Source organism: Marmota marmota, unplaced genomic scaffold (assembly GCF_001458135.2).
Source record: "Marmota marmota marmota unplaced genomic scaffold, marMar, whole genome shotgun sequence".
Classification (NCBI taxonomy): Eukaryota; Metazoa; Chordata; class Mammalia; order Rodentia; family Sciuridae; genus Marmota; species Marmota marmota.
Window position 1 is genome coordinate 15895852 of NW_026000108.1, and position 18432 is coordinate 15914283.

Sequence of the window (18432 nt, forward strand, 5' to 3'; positions counted from 1 at the left end):
TTGAAACCCCAAAAAAAAAAAAAAAAACACTTCCAAACACAATCACACTGGAGATTAGAGCTACACATATGATACAGGGGCAAAGAAGACAAAGCAAACCTTTGGTCCACAACAGAAATGGCATAAACATCTTTGCTAAGTAAATGTAACTTGGATGAAATGGACCATTTCTTTAAGAATGATGAAAACTAAAGTAATCCACCAAATATGAAATACATAATTTGAATTAACTTAATTAAATTTAATTGATAATTGAAAATCTCCCCATAAAAGAAATATTCAGGTCACAGAGTTTCACTGAATTCTACCAAAACTGTAAAGAAGTATTATCAGCATTTTTTTTTTAGACAGGTTCTCCCTACATTGCTTAGCACCTTGCTAAGTTATTTATACTGGCCTCAAACCAGCAATCCTCCCGCCTCAGCCTCCTATATCTCTGGAATTACAGGCATGCATCACTGCATCTGGAATAACACCAATTCTTTACAATTTTTTTGAGAAAACAGACAGGAAGTAATAGTTTCTAACTCATTTTATGAATCTACTGTTAGATTGATATCAAACCCAGTTAGAGACAATATCATGGAAAAAAAATACTCTTACAAGTTGACACCTCCAAACTTCTTTAAGAAACATTATGAAAGAAAAAAAATGGCAATGTATAACAAGAAAAAGATAAATTTCTTCCTAGGGATCCAAGATTGGGTTAGTATTCAAATAACAATGTAATCCACTATTTTATCAGGATAAAGAAAAAGAGTTACATGATCATATTAACTGAAGAAAACAAAAAGCACCAGTTCAATACCCACTTATAATTTTAAACATCACAGAAATAGGAATAGAGTGAAACTAATTCCAGTTGACAAAGACCATCTACTAAACCCTACTAGTAACATGATACCTACTGGTGAAAAACTGAATGCTCCCAACCTAAGGTCAAGAATGAGATAATTAAGTGCTTCAAACTGTGTTGTTTCACATAGTGTTGGAAGTACTAGCCAGTGCAACAAGGTAAGGAAAGGAAATTTAATATCTACAGATTGTTAAGAAAATTCATCTTATTTGCTGATCATATGACTTTCCTATGTGGAAAATAGTTTGGTGTGAATTTAACAAAACGTGAATAAGACTCATATGCTGAAAATTACAAAAAAAGGCTGATAAAAGCAAAGAAAAGTTACATAAATTGAGATACTCTGTATTCATGTAAAAGAAGACTTGACATAGTAAAGATGTTAACTCTCCCCTAATTGGAATACAAGTTTAAGGCAATTGCAATCACATACCCATCAAGTTTGTTTGTTTGTTTGTTTGTTTGTTTAATGTAGACAAAGCTAAAGTAAAATGTATAGAAGTACAATGGAACCAAATTAGATAATGCAATTTTGCAAAGAATAAGTCTTCAAATCATAACTAGAATGAATTCATGAAAGATTTTAAGACTTATGTACCTACAGTAATCAAAACTGCATGGTCTTGGTGGAAAGACAGACATAAAGTTGAGTGCAATAGAACAGAAAACCTAGAAACAAAGCCATACAACTACTCACAACTGACTTTTGAAAAAAATGCAAGTGGATTCAGTGGAAGAATAATGGGGTTTCAAAATGTGATGCCAGAACAATCGAACACTGAAAGTATGATCCATGAAACAAGAAATTGTGTTTGATGTCATCAAATTTTAATATTTTCATTACCAAAAATCCTCATAAGAGGATAAAAGAAAAGCTATAGAGTGTGAGCAATTATTTTCAAACTACACTTACGACAAAGAACTTGTCTCTAAAATCTACAAAGAACTTCAAATGTCAACAATAGAAAAGGATGCAATTCAATTAGAACATGAGCAGAAAATATGAAGAGATATTTTACCAAAAAGAAAATAGAGAAAGCAAGTAAAAATATGAAAATACATTCCATATTATTTTTATTATTGTTGTGCACAGTAAAATTATGAGTTATCATTATGTATCAATTACAATGCCTAAAAAAATAGTAACAAGAGCAAAGAGTGACAGGATGCAGAGAAAATGAATTGCTCATATATTGACAGTGGAAATATAAAATGATATCACCACTCTAGAGAAACGTCTGGTAGTGTCTTAAAATTCTAAACACACATCAACCATAAAACCCAGCTACTGTAATCCAGAACATTCACCCCAAAAGAAAACTTACTTTAAATTACACAAAATCCTGTATATAAATGGATATAGTATTTCTACTTGCAATCAACTGACCTGGTATTGCATTTGGATATGGTTTGAATGTATTGCCAAGGTTTCATGTGTGGGAATTTAATTCCTATTGTGAGTTTCTAAGAGGATAGGAACTTAATCTAGTAGGGTGTTTAAAGGTGGCATGGGGTTATTAATGATGGTGGAATGTGTTGATCATTATTACCCAAAGTACAGGTATAAAGACACAAATTGGTGTGAATATACTATGTATACAACCAGAGATATGAAAAATTGTACTCTATATGTGTAATAAGAAGTGTAATCATTCAGCTGTCATATATAAATAAAAAATAAAATTAAAAATAGGTGGAACCCTGGGAAACTGCTTAAGATTCCATAAAGTCATTATGGTAGAGCCCTCATTGAATCCCACTGGCTTTATCCTGAGAGAGAGACAATAAGACACACAGATTCGCGCACAGGCTCCCTATCTCTTGCCATATGATGTCATGAACCATGTTGCAACACTGTCAGCAAGAAGGCCATCACCAGAGATGGCCCCTCAACCTTGGACCTCCAGAACAATGAGCCAAAATAAATGTCTTTTCTTTATAATGCTGCCCAGACTTAGGTATTTCATACAATCTCAAAAGGTTCTATGATACATGGTTCCATTCACAACTTTCTTGAACTGACAAAATTATAAAAAATGGAGAATAGATTAGCAGATGACGTGGATTAATAAAGGGGTAGGAGACAGAGGAAAGTAGATGCCTCTATTAAAGTAAAACATGGCAGATCTTTGTGGTGATGGAAGTTTTCTGAATCTTTACTGTGTCCATGCTTATATTCCAATTGTGATGTTGCATTACAGCTTTGTAAAATATTACCATTGCATAAAACTGGGTAAAATGTGTATGGGGTCTCTCTATTATTTTCTTATAGTTGGATGTTAATCTATCCAAAGATGAATGACAATGAAAAATTAAATAAACACAAATTTTAAAAACACTTGCTTGAATACCTACTATGCGTTTCTGTTTTAGGTGCTGAATTTATACAAGTGAACCAAACAGACAAAACTGGTTTCTAGTGGAGCTTACATCATAAGGCAGGAGAGGATAAGGTCTGCAGGCAGTGCAAATAAAATGATGTGATCACAAAAGTACTCATGACAAGGCAACATCTGAGTACAGATTGGAAGGAGGAACAAGAGTGAGCCTTGTGGCTACCTAGAGTTCATACAGTTCCTTTCTCTGCATACATAATTTTCTGTAGCTTCTGGATAATCAGCCAATGTTCTACAAATATTTCTGGGTGGAAATTCTCAAGATTATCCCTCTCTAAGAGCTATTTTTTTCACAATGAAGCCCAGATCACCAGTATGATCAATCCAGGGAAAGTGATAACTAATTATCATTTATGATTTTTTTTGCAAGGAAACATTTGCATGTATCTATGTATTATTGGAGATTGTGTAGGGAAAATAATGCTGTTTACTATAATCCTCAGGAAAATACAAAACATAATTAGGAAGATAAATAAAAAATGTCACAGAGTATTAGAAAATAAAAAGGAAAAATGATATTTTAATTATCAGCTAATTTAGATGAAATATAACCACTTTGTACAATAATATCAACAATCCAGGGTTACATGGTCAATCATAAACACATGCTCTTAATGCTTCCGAGAGGCTTCGGCAAAGCCAGTGTCATTTACAGAGAAATGTGAGGGACTTTACAACAGTGCACAAGGGCCCAAGGTTTTTCTAAATGAAACCAGTTAGCACTTTTGGCACATGGTACACACAGGCTACTAATGTTCCTTGCAGTAAAATTACAAGTAAAATTAATTTAAAGGCAAACTGGCTCACCATATGATAAGAATGGAAGACCTTAGGATATGGGATGATTCCAGAAGCAACTGATCTTGCTAAGTAAGTTATAGAGGGTTTTAAAACTGCTCTTCAAGATGCATTTCTCCTAATTGCATTTGGAGGAAATCTTTTTCTTCTGAGCTGCTCTTTCAGAAAAAGCCAAGTCTGAATAAAATAAATCTTAAATGCACTTGACTGACCCTCATTGCTCCTTAGAGTGGAAAACTAAATATGCCTGATTAAGGGAAGGAAGTTGGCTTCCCTTCAAGGAAGAGCTTAGTGATTCCAAGAAGACTCTTATCAAGGTGGAGTTTCTCCCAAAGTCTGCTCCTCTCAGCACATCTTCATGTGTTCTGTGCATCTCAATGGGAAAAGACATTGTAATGCTTTTCAAATTGTCACAAGTTGCAAAATTAAACATGTGCAGCATAAAAATAGCACACCATGGGGCTGCAAAGGGAAGCAGAGCAGAGCCCTGCGGCAAAGTCACAGGTTTTGAAAGTGGGTCTTGATAAAATATCAGACTAGCTGGTGTCCATTAGAAAGGAATGTCCCAATGCCAGGTCCATTATTATTCCTGGAGCATCACTAATTACCTCCTTTAATGAATAAAGAGCAAACCAACACACTATTACTGTTTGCATCAAAGTTGGGGACAGCTTTGTGAAAGCTTTGTGGCTTACAAAGCAAGTCAAACCTACTGGCAGAGAAAGAAGTCCCCTTCCAATGCACCTGCATCTCACAAGTCTTCCAGTAATGCTTAGAGGATGCAATTTTGGAGGTTATCCACCATACTTTATGTCACCAGTGGAAACTAAACCATTGATAAATATGAGACTCCTGTATCACCTTGATATTAAGGAAGTGAGATAACACAGACAAATATTTACCTTTGAATAGATTCACAAAAGTATGTAGCAAAAATTATGAGATTTTTTTAAAAGATGCAAATCCTGGAGGGCTCAAGAAGGGAATTATTTCTCTCAAAGTATAGAGGTAGAGTTATTTTGTTTAGTTTTGTTCTTAAGAGGAAGAGCCACCATTTGGCACCCACAAGTGTTCTAAGATAAGTAAAAAGTGTTCTTGATGTAAGTGTATGGTTTGGAGAAACTGACCACTGGATATGTGCACCAGGCTCCCTCCATGAGTCACTACCCACCACAGTCCAGCCTTGCTATGACTGACAGAATAGGAGGCGAGAGGAGAGGCGTGTTGTTGATGTAGAACCCTGAATGTCACTGACAGAACCACGTGTCATATTCAAAAGAATAGATTTGTTGCACGATAGATTTGTTGAACCCACCCAGTACAGGTATGGGTAGCATCCTGGGCTTCTAGGGCAGTTTCTGCATTGAGTTGCAGGACTCAAAGAAGGGAGGTTGAGAGCCAACAGGAGTGAAAGGTTGTGTTCCCAACCAGAGGTTTATAACCAGTTTCTAAGAAAAAAGTCACATGTGTCTCTGAGTTCAACACCCCACAAAAAGAGGCTGAAAACAATGTCCCAAAGAAATATATACCAACCAGACTCTTAATGAGAGGTGTTTTCTTTCTGGTGGGTGAAAGAAGGAATGAGACTCTAATTTAGCACAGGAATTAAACATCAAATTATTTACCAACATTCAACTGCATCTTACCCCACCCCCATGAAGTAGCCATGCACTCTCCTGCCTACCAAAGCACATGTGGTTATTGGGAGTATAAAAACAGTGTCCCACAAGTACATCACAATTTTAGGCTTTTTTATGGAGATCCTGGAGCTCATCCACTCAATTTTATCCAGACTGCTGCTCCTTTTTCTCATGTATCATCTTCAGCCCATTTGCATCAGATCCACCTGGAATGCCTGTTTAAAATGCAGAATTCTTGGACCCTACCTTCAAGAAACAGAATCCCTGAGAATGGGGAAGGGGGTCTTACATGCTTATTAATTCCCAAGTTTTCAAAATCTCAAAATTTTGATATCGAATATGATCTATGGCACCTACCCTGTTGGAATTAAAGTTGATGAAAAGCCAAATTTCAAGCTAAAGGTGTCAAGATTATGACTCTATAAATGTCTCAGTAACCCACCAGATATTTCTACCGGATGCCACCTGCAGATCACTAAGAGCCTGGGATGTGGTCTTGGTGATGCAAGCTTTCCGTGTCCAAAGAAATAACAAGCCAATGAAGGAAGCTCCGTTTCCATTATATCAAAGGCAATCAATAAACAGTCTTAAAACAAGCTGGATACTCATTTGGCCTCAAGAGATGTCATCAACCACAGGCCATCCTGTGGCAGTGTCTATCGGAATCTAATGGATCCTCATAGACATGGCCACCTTGCCTTTTTACAGTACTTTATTGAAATTGCTAGTATATTTAAAAACAATTAGGCCAAACACATGATCTAAACTTTAGGATCCAGGACAATACCTCTCTCTGTTAACTTTTTTCAAAGATTAGTCCTTTTTTACTTTCAATATATACTATGTAACCAATACGAATTTGAGGATGATGTACTCTAACCAAAAAAAAAAAAAAAATTTGTTGTTTGCTTTTTGTTTTTTAGGGAAGAGGCACAGGCCTTGATGCTTCATTCTCCTGTGAAGCGAGATCTCAGAAAAGGCCATTTTAAGCCACAGGTAACTAGGTAAAGGATGGAAGTATAATAAAAAATAATTACAAAGAGCAATAGATTTGTTGACCTTTTTCTAACCCCATCCAACATATATAGACGATGATTTGATTCAGTAAATTTTTATTGGGTTTCTGTTTACCAGGTAGAGGTTGGGAACTAAATTTCCCATGATGTTAAGATATATAAGAAGCATTTAGAAATGCTGAAGAAAGGTCAGTGGTAAAGGTCACATGTCAAAGTCATCCATACAGAAGTGGCAGTTAAAACTAAATATGGAAGGGAACAGAGATATGCCCTTCAAGCTGATGTCACATTGCCTGCGTTATACATGACATTGTTCTATTTTTCACTTGAGATCAATTGTTTTAGTTATCATAAAACAGATAACCTGTTGTTTAAAACAGAAAAGATACAAATTAAAAATATAGACAGATCAAAATAGATGCTAAAATGGCAAACAAACTGAGAGCCACTCTGCAAAGATTATGATTAATAAGAAGGATGGTATTAAAAGCAGAAGTATTCTTTATTTGTTCAATAAAAAGTATTTTCTCACTTATGTAAACACCTAGGAATATTAAATTCAATAGTATTATACAATCACAGAAATATATTTACTCAGTGATATTTACACCCAAGTTCTAATTCTCTTTGGTTTGAGTAATCCGTTTGTACTAGCTTTTTATAACTACATTAATGCCATATGCCAAAGGCCAATAAAAACAACATACTTCCTACTTCAGCAGCTAATAATTACCTACATCATATTATAACAACCACCAAGACTGCCAGCACAGGCAACTTTCAGATTATATTGCATAGGAGAGAACACACAAGACATACACCACTGTGGAAAACATAGCAATATACCAGCGACAAAACACAACTATTCTCCCCAAACTACATATTCTTGTTTTGACATACATAAAGCAAAATATTAGATTATGGAGAAAATAAAGACCTCTTTTGGGTTTCAGCTCAGAACCCCATATTCAATTTTGACTAGGTAAAGGCAAAAAATGGCTCTGCATTCTCCACGCCTTTTGAATGCCCTTGAGTGTGCCTTAAGGATGTGTTTCCAAAGAGCAGTCTGAAGATGATTTCGCTGCACATACTCCCCTGGAACCTGCAGCCGTACTCCCTTCTCATCAGAGCAGTGTGATTAAATATTCAGGACCCTGCCACGGTGGTGCATAGCAAAGTAACGCAGGGCTCTGACCTTCTCCTGGAAAATCAGTCAGGGAACAAAAGCATGACAACAAGTGACACTAACTATGTGCTGTAACCGAAAAACCACCTAATGCAGTTTGCATGTTACATACTGTTCGGTATGGTAAATGTACTGTTAAACTCCTACCACAGACAATGGACTGGAAGCCTCTTAAAATGCATTTTACAAATTCCTACAGCTGACCCTCTGCTTCATGTGCCAGGAGCAGGAGGCGGTGGATGAACACTGGACTTTTATAGTCATGCCTGTGTCCTGCTCTCTCAACCACTAAAGCTAGGCAAGTTGCTTTAGGTCTCAACTGCCTAATCTTTAAACAGAGGACCTTATATTAAATAGCTTCTGTTTCCTTCCTAGCACACAAAAAAATTATATGTCTAATATGTAGAATTCTAAATGTTTTTAAATAGCCACAAAATATACCATGCTACAGATATACTTTCATTTACTCACCCAGACCCCCAGTGATAGACAAGCAAGATATTTTCAGCTGTCCTACTACCATCAAAAACAGTACTGCATGGATAGTCCTGTACATGTATGCTTATGATATGAGGCTTTCATTTGTACAGGTGAGTGTCATTAACTTAGAGACACGTCTACTACACATTGTAATATAAAAAGGCAAGTTAAAAACCATATATAAAATATGATTCTACTTTTATGAAATAAAGCTCAATTCTTTACAGGTGTTTGATTCCTTTGCATAAAACTGTAAACCAGTTCATTGGAGAGAGAGAACAGATGGGTAGTGCTAATATTTATAATATGAAAGTATAACACTTATGAAAATATGAAAAACGTTTAATATCCTTTTATGAAAAAGAAATAAGATGAATGAAAAACATTAACTCCATTGAATGATAAAAATATAGGCAATATTTAGTTGGATTCCTTCTGTTACTTTCATATGGTTTTTGCAGAAAAGCAACATTAAGACAAAAAGTAAAATAATGAGACTGTGATGAGAAGTTCCCAGAAGACCCCTGAAAAATACCAATGGTATTATGCATTCTTTATGGGCAGTATACAAGGATGAGAATATTTCCTGTGTTTTTGGAATTGGTCTCCACTCAAAAACATGTGATATAATTATTACCCAGAAAGAATGAGGGAACTGAAAATGAGAAAGATTAAATGAGTTACCAATATTTGTTGCAGTATTAAGTAACAAAACTTAAATGTGTGCCACTCTGATCCTGAAACCAATTAGGTAAGTTCATATCCTACTTCTATGTACAGTAGTGAGATAATGTTTTGGGTTGAATTCTCCCTTTTCTACTCTGGGAGTCACTAAAACTACAACAGATAAACCTACATTTTTAAGGTATTTAAAGTAAAAGTTAATATTATTGTTTATAACAATACCAAATTTTTGAATATAACATTTTTACAGTCTAAAACTATTAATATTTGAAATATGATCCTAGATACTATATTTGGTAATTTAGCAAAAGCAGGGTAAACTAATTGGAGGATTAATTGGAATTTGAGTTAAGTTTATTATTATTGTATCCTATACATTATTTCCTTGTGTGTTAGCTGAAAAAGTATTCAGAGACCCTCTCCCTATCCTTTATCAGACTGATAGGTATGTTTTCAATATTTTATAATTTTTCTCTTGGCAAAGGGCTACATATCTCATGGGAATTTGGGTGCTCTACCACTGAGCTATATTAAAACCCTGTGCAGAGAAGATAATTAAAACCTAATCCCAAGTTACATGCTATTAAGAGGCAGGACAAGTTTTAATATGTCTTCTTTTTCTTTCAGCAGTATTGGGGATAGAATTCTAGGGCTCTCTACAATGAGCTATATTCCCAGCCATTTTTATCTTTTGAGACAGGTTCTTATTAAATTGCTAAGGCTGGCCTCCAACTTGAAATCCTCATGCCTCAGCCTCTGGAGTTTCTAGGGTTGCAAGGGTGCACCACCACACCTTGCTCACAGATGGATTATTCCTGTGAGGGAGTTGCTGACACCTCACTCACATGCCTTCTCCTGAGATAAGCACTCTCCAGGCCTTTCTCCTAATGCAGTCTAGAATCTCTGGTCTTGCTGCTCAAACACAGATTCATTTCTACAAATGTTTATTCCAGCACCCCTCCCATAGTCCAAAGTTATGGGCAGCTGCTGAGGTATGGGATTTAAGGATATGTTTTTCATTTTGAGATCTGAAAACAAAAATTTAGTCTAGAAACAATTTGCCAACATTGTCTTCATTCTGCTCCTTTTTCTTTCTAAGCATGTATTATTCAGGAGATAGGTTTCATGGGCATTCACTCCACCATTGAACAAGCCAAGGACTATAGACTGAAGCCATCTGAGAGTCTAACACCAGCTCTTTCACTTGTTCCCCATGACTTGGCCCAAGTCATTTAAAATGTCCAGGTCTCAATTTCCTCATGTGTAAGAGCAATGAATACTATCCACCTAACAGACCTATCCTATACAATTATTGTGAGAATTAAATGAGAAAATGCATATAAAACATATTGGAAATTATCTATTATCTGTGAGATGTATTGTCAACAGAAGTTGCTGCTCCTACTACTGTTGTTTCCACGTGGAAAGGGGGATTTTTCTGAAACAAATATCAAATAGTCAGGGGGACTATCCAATTTCCCTGCAAGTACCTAGGAGCATCTTCTTAAACATTGCTGTGATTATTATTTGGATACTAGAAATCAGCACTATCTTAATCAATTAAGTAGTTTGTAGATAATATAGGAATATATCTGTACTTTCTCTTATCATGTAAACACTGGCTTTATAGTCAATAAGAAAAAGTACCAAAATGATTGATTTTCAAAGTACAAGAGCATAGACAGAGTCATGAATGGAGGATGGACTTCATTCACTTCAAAAAACTGTAAAATTGAATAACAATGGTGTAAGTGTATGCATATCTCTGACAAGTGTCTAGAGCATCCATTCACTTCTAAAATTTCTAATACTCTAAAAATAATATATGTCTCTCTATTAGATATAGTGGGCATTGGTAATAAAATAAGTCGTCAGCTTTTTCCCCCTTAGAAACCTGAACAATACATTTAATGTATACTCTTAGAGTCTGGTGCCACGTTCTGTCATTGTTTGAAGTGATGTTTTCTTTTGCTAGTTTTATAAAAATTATAAACTTTCTTTAAAAAGTAATGGGTTGTAGTCAGTAACTGCTGTACCTTCAGTGGTTCCTGGTGTACTTTCTCACTCACCAGGGCTGGGAACCATCCATCTCTCCTCTCCTGGGCATACTGACTAATCTACAATCTCCCCTGGCATTTATCAGCCTGCTAACCTCCCTTGTTCCTTGTGAAAAGGCTACAACAGTAAAACCCTTCTTTATTATTGGAAATCTTTGTTATTGAAAAGGAAGGGTGAAGGCAAGAAGGTGGAACAGAAGGATGAGAAAGGCACAGGCAGGAAGAATTAGCTGAGGAAGAGGAAGAAGAATCCAAGGAAGGCGGTGGGTGAGAGGAAGGAAAGTAGGTGGGAGCTGTGAGGAGAAGGGAAGAGAAATATGACTTGGTAGCATTTGGCATGATTAACAATAGGTTCCTGAGAGAGCGAGCTTCCCAACCCCTCAACTCCCCCACACACTCAGCACACTCACTCTGAGATAAAGCAGTTGAGAACAGCTTGACCCATAGTTTTTAAAGTTACCTATGAATAAGTATTACATAGCATCCTTTAATAACCAGCCTTTATCAAGTATTTATTTTATAATACCAAGTTACCCTATATCAGTGTGCACATCTTTATCTACTGCCAAACTATTTTTTGGAGGATGAACAAGGGGACAGAATCCTCTGTAGTGAACTACCACAAAATCCCTTTTTTGCTATTTTCACTCATTCATCTTGATACCACTTTGAATGTTGCATGTCTGCCACTGCTGACTTGAGATTAATTATTTTCAACTCAGTTTAATGAATGTGGATTGAGTTCCTCATGGCTTTCCTTATATTAAGGTCAGGAGACAGAAAAATTTTATCAGCTCTAAAAACCGTACAGGAGTGCAAATGTCAGGGGCGAGTTGCATTAGTCAAAAAAGTACTAGCTGGAAAAAAAAAACTTACTTTATAAAAATTAATTTGCTTTCCTCTTGAAAAAAATCTTCCGCTTTCATGATATGGTTTCCAATTTTTTTCTTTTTAGTTCTGGTACCGTAATCGCAAAATATTTCACTTGTCTCTCACATTATTCATTCAAATTCATCCACACATTTATCTTCATGAAAAAAATGTAGAATCAGGTTACTCTAATACAACTTCTCAGATTTCTTTAAGATCAGCATTAAAGTGGAGACACTTGGGATCCATTGGAATTTAATGTGTAAAATTTATTAATGTGGCCATGTGAAGAAGCTTTTTTCTAATGATCTCAATTTTACGGGGAGCAGTGAAGGTTACAAATAAAGCCAATCCTTCTTGGTCAGCTTTGGTGGTCATTCAGTTATCTAGGGAACTTCAAGTCTATTGTTAAAGTGGTTCAGTGCATGTATGAGGCCAACATAATAGTCTTTAGTTTCTGATAAGAAACAGAAACTTCTAGTTCTTTGGAGCCCTATATTAAGGAGTTATTAGATGAAGGCATGAAGCTTTCTTATAAGATAGTCTGATAGACATGTTCACTCCTATAAGTGAGTCAGCTGGGATCACCTCTTCTGCCATCCAGGCTGATTAACCCATTTAAATTTCCTCCCCTTCAAAGCTTGTGTGACTCATGTCTGCCATTGTAAAATGGCTTTGTTAATGAGAGCACAGGGCTGTGACCAGATATTGCTGTGTTTCCATTATTTGAGCCATTTCATTCCCCCTTCTGGGATGACTCTTAGGAGCTAAGCGTATGTAAATTTAGAAACACCTTCTGAGAAGCCACTTCCCTCCCAGACAGATGGTGTGAAGCAAGTTCTCCTGTAGACATAGTTGGCCTACTGTCCACTCAGAGATTAACCAGCCCCACTGGAGTTTCTCAGTTCAATTCCTCTGTCTGATGAGCTTCAGGGATGTTTACAAATATCATCTTCCTCACTTATACTCAGAGTTTTCCCAGGCCATTGTTTCTCAACGGCAACATTATTTTGAGTCAAATAATTGTTTGGTGGTTGTTTGGGGTGTTGCCCTGAGAAATGGAGAATGGTTAGTAGCATGCAGGATCTCTGCCTACTGAGTGTCACAAGTATATCCCCAGTTGTGCCAATCAAAAATTGTTACCAGGCATTTCTTAATGTCTTCTAGAGGAAATAACTGCCCCCAGTAGAGAACCACTGTTCTAAGCTCATGAACTTGATTCATGAGAGTGCCACAGATTTCTCCTTTGAGCCTTACTGACTCAGATTTTACATGTGCTTTTGGCACTATTAACTGCATGATTCACTATTTCACTATATATTAACTATATAGCTCCCTAGAATCCACTGGATTATTATGATAAATCAAATGCACACAGGAGTTAGTTCTGAGCATTATATGCCCCTTGAGGAACAACTGTCTTTATAAGAATTAGAATATTCCAGAGTAAATGGGATTTTATTTTCCTGGTATTGCAAGTTCATAGTCACCTACCTTCAATTAGAAACCGAAGACTGAGATAAAGGAGTAACAACCAGCAGTCAAGTTTTATTCTTATTTGTCTCTTATTTTTCTTTATACCAATGAACTGATTAGAATTTGCACATATCAGCCCTCTTGTTCCTGTTCTGACTTCAGGGTCTTTGACCACTGTCCATTTACAGTGTCCCCTATCCCTGCTTACCAGCTTCTTCTTTAACATAGCTCCCACTACAAGCTCAGTTTTATATTGAATCAATGAGCATCTATCTGTTCTTTTGTGTTTTAATAGATCATCCACTCAGAACTACAGCATCTACTTGGCTCAATTCATCATGGCATCTTTTTAATTTCTGTGCTGTAAATCATCTGTCAGCGCATGATAGAGACATTCAGAACACAAAGAAGTAAGAGATGGTGATTTATCAGTGGGAAAAAAAAGAGAAGAGGAGACACATGTTCTTAGAAATATCCCAGCTGACTTCATAACCTCTGAGAAGTCACACTATAGAACTACAGTAAAACGGTTGTCTATAGTAATGACCTTGAGCTTTCCATAAATAAATATATATGTATACTATAAGAAAAGGAGAGAAATGGTACTATGTTTATAAATAGTTCCATCTTATCTTTTAATATAAAAGTTGTAACATTTCAAGGGATAACTTTAATTATCTGCAAAGTATGCTTATTTAGAACACATCTTTCCTAAATAAAATAATTACTGGAATATTTGTATCTTTGCCTATTAGGTTGATTCATATAAAACTACTGCTTTATAGACCAATATTGACAATTACAAATTTAACCCAAGAAGCACTAATTCTGAAACACAAGAAAAGAGAATACCAACTAGTCCTGCATCCTTCAAAAGCAAACACATTTAAAATTTCATTAAAATAATTCATTTCTATTTTGCTAATAGTTCATGAATGTTTTCTTTTTAAAAATATTTATTTTTTAGTTGTAGTTGAACTCAATATCTTTATTTATTTATTTTTATGTGGTGCTGAGGAGCGAACCCAGGGTCTCACATGTGCTAGGTGAGTGCCCTACCGCTGAGCCACAACCCCAGCCCCATGAATGTTTTCTTGTTACAAGGATAGTTTTATGATCACAGGAACCCAAGAATATTAACTATAAATGATAAAATAACACAAGTGTGAGGAGTCACTCCATGACTATATAACCAATGGATAAATAAGAGAAGTAGGTGATTATTTTAATGAGCACATCTACTTGCAAAGGATACTTCCTGGATCCTCAATTATCTATTTTGCCAATATTAATGCATTTTAATTTCAGATATCATATACATTTGGGGGGTTGTTTTTATCATTCTTCAAATGACAGTGCTCAGCGGCAAGGACTTCAAAAACAAAGCAAGCCAATGAATCATATTAAGGCTCAGGACACAACAAGCACCCTAACAAGTGATCATCAAAGAAGGAATCTTTCTTCCAGTGAAACCCCTTTAGCTATTAATCTGTGATGTTGGCTAATGTTGGAAAGCAATAAGAAATACACGCTTCAACACATGATACAGAATATAAGAGAGAATGTCAGAGAGGACACAGAAAATGAGACAGAGAGAAACTAATTATATTAAAAACCTAGGAACTCTGAAATGAACTCATTTTATCTCAGAGGAACATAAAGAAATATAAAGGAATCAATTTAAATTTATTATCTGCCTGCTGCTCCTTCAGCTGTTGTTAACAGACGCTTCATGGAGAACCTATGGAGAGAAAAGCATTCTCATAGGTTTTCTTGGAAGGAACCTGGGGAGAACGTGTTGGAATCAATGTAAATGTGGGTATATGGTACTTCATCAGGGCTGAGTTTGTTTTATCAGCTCAAAGCAGCTAAGTAAAGTTCAGGAAACAGCTACTGAATAAATAAATAATACCCCTATTCCTATGCCCTCTAGAAATCCTTGGTATATATAGTAGAGGCTAGTACTTGACCTTAAACTCAGCAAAAGCCAGAAGAAATGGAAGAAAACAAAAAGAAAAAGAAGAAGAAAAAATAGTGAGAGCATTGGTTACTTGATACTTTTTCAACATCTGTTTCCATCAATTTATTCACCAACTGGTGATGAGAGAGAACTTCTAATCTTCAAGTCCCCATTTAAACATCTCCACTCTCTTTTTTATGCTCAAATAGGTGCATTAGACTAGCTGCATGTAATACCACATAAAAGGCTTTCCATAGAAAGTAGAATACATCGTTTTCCAATTTCCACAGATAAAATACAAATAGCAAAAATGGTTCAATAGAACAAAATATTCAATCCTCCAAAGAAAAATGGAGCCTCACAGCAGATAGATGCTAAAGAAAATTCAAACCAGACTCAAATGCTGGGAATTGTTAAGTATTGTTTTCTTAGAGATTGGTAGTATGATTATCAACCTGCTATCACAGATGTAAATAACTATGCTTCACAATAAAAGGGGAAAATTGAAAGCTTTTGTGCAACACTAGACCCTTAATTCAGAGTTTGATTAAAATGTCCAGTGCACTAATGCAATATTTATGTACAAAGCACTTTTTTTCAGTAGAGTGTAATAATTTCAGGCACAGACACTAGTGCTAGATCACCTGGATTTGCAACCTCACTCTGCCTTTATTGGCTGTGTAATATTAATCAAGTTACTTAAATTCTCTGCACCAAAAGGCAACACATGATTACACCTGCATTGGGGTGTTTTATAATATTTTATGCTTTTTTTCTTTATATTTTGCTTTTTCTGTTTCCCAAGCTCCCAATACTGAACAAATTTTTAAAATGAATAATAAGAAACTGTACATGGTAGATGATAAGGCACCAAGCAAAAAAGCAGACATCAGCCTGGGTGCCACCTCCAGTGCTATAACTTTCAACTTCAGTTGCAGTCAACATAATTATCCTTTTTCAAGCCAGTTCATGCAAGGTATAAGTTAGGTACTCAATTTTTGTAACTAAGTAGTTTCTGAAGGTAAGTATATACCCACATTGGCGTTCTTTGTCAATTGACTGAAAATATCACACAGAAATACATGCCCTCTCATTTTCAAACAGTTTTTGGACTTCATCATTAAAGAATTGAGCTCTTGATTACATATCCTATTCTAATATATCTAAAAATACTTTGGCTGCCACACCAATAAAGCACAGTTATAAACTCAGCACATATTATTCACATGGTCTACATAATTCTTTTCTTCTTCCACAGTAAAAAGCTAACACACATTCATCCTCATGACCACATTAAGGTTAATTTCCTTCCAATTATATGTCATCTTCATAAGACATGACTCTGCATTTAGAGAATGCTTATCTATGAAGGGGCTCTAAGCACTGCTTATATATTTTTATTTATGTGTATGCATCACTGGTGTAAAGAGAAACAGATTCTTTTATTTCAAAGGTATCCACTTCTGATTTGCACTTAGAACTTAGAGTTCTGAAGTGCATAAATGTCATATTCAATCAAATTACTATTCCATTGAGCTCAGTTTTCAGTCTCTCACCAGTACAAACAAGAGTTATATTATGGAAAACTTCTCAGTCATCCAATCTATGGCTAGGAGCTGAAGAGGGCTGTAAAAATGAATCTAAGCCAGCTCCGCATTTGAGGCTCTCACAAGCCTCAAGGGGAAGAGAGAAAGGAAAATGATCTTGGTGTACAGCTGGGCTCTTACATCTGTGGTTGGGCATATGAGACAGAGAAAGGGGAGAACAGAAAATGTGCTCAGGATAGGCATTACTAAAAAAGATTCTGCAAAGTTTTAGAAAACATGTAGGGTTTCAGCAGGGCTGGGAAAGAAAACAAGGAAGTCCTGCATCCTAAAGACAGAGAAAAGAGCAGCTGAACAGGAGAGGCAGGAATGAGCCTGAGATGGAGGAAAACTAGAGGACAAGTCCTGCTCCCTGCCAAATCCACCCTATTTTTAGTTAGCATAGGCAGATTTAATTCCACACACCAGTTAGGCAACACTACAATTTTTAATTGAGAATGCCAGAATCACAAGTCAATTCACATTATAATAGCAAATTTGGCAGGATTCTGTGGTTGCTTGGCTGTTTCCCTGACTCCAGAGAGTACCGGTGGACCTCTGGTTTCCTTGCCAGTTGCTGTGAAGTCCTCCTAAACTATGTTATCATTGCCATTGACATATCATTGCCCTTGTGCATATTTACATTTTATAATATTCTCACATTATATGGTCATGTTTTTGAACTACTCTATGATTAAACATGTGGATTTTGACTACATACACATTCTCAGGCAGAATGTCTAATGTTTTAGAGAGGAGGTCATAAAAGAATTACCAGTGATGGCAACCTGGTAAGGAAAGTTGTGCCTTCAGAAAAAAGGACAAAAGCTCTATAAGGATTCTATCAATCTACCTACTTATCTACCTCCCTACCTAGATGATTACTTTAAACAAAGGTTCACAGTCTAGAGACCTAATGAGTCGTTCGCGACCTTAGTCTCCAATCCCATTTATTTTCCCTAAGACATCATTTCTCATAGACCTCACTCACTGAAAACTAAGTAGTGACAAAACAAAATTCAAGGATGATGATAAAAATTCATCTGTTTTCTGAATATGAAGACTCCTCTGAGATGACATGTCCCAAGCACCTACATTAGAGAAGAGCTGCAAGAGAAATGGTGCTACTCACTGCTCCATTCCTTTTCTGAATTACTTCACTTACATTGGTGTTTAAATTCACAGGAATTTAAATCAGATGTGGGCTTTTACCCGAATGTATGTCTCTTTCCAATAATGCGTAACCCACTTTAAATACGCTACAAAAGAACTATTGAGGGTAGTGCATAAAGGAGAAGTACTTTATTGAGAACTGGAAGAGATAATGTTGTTTTTGTTTTATTTTGTTTAAAAAATGCACAAAGACTTGACTATGCATGGCTCAGAAAGTTTTGGTGTCCTGGGAGCTTGGTCATGCATGGTTAGAATGT

General features: G+C 36.0%; 1 protein-coding gene across 2 annotated transcripts in view; it reads right to left on the reverse strand.

Annotated features, from left to right (window-relative positions):
- The window catches only part of Kcnip4 (potassium voltage-gated channel interacting protein 4), a 1063150-nt gene that overhangs the window by 839610 nt on the left and 205108 nt on the right, over positions 1-18432 (reverse strand). The window lies entirely within an intron of this gene.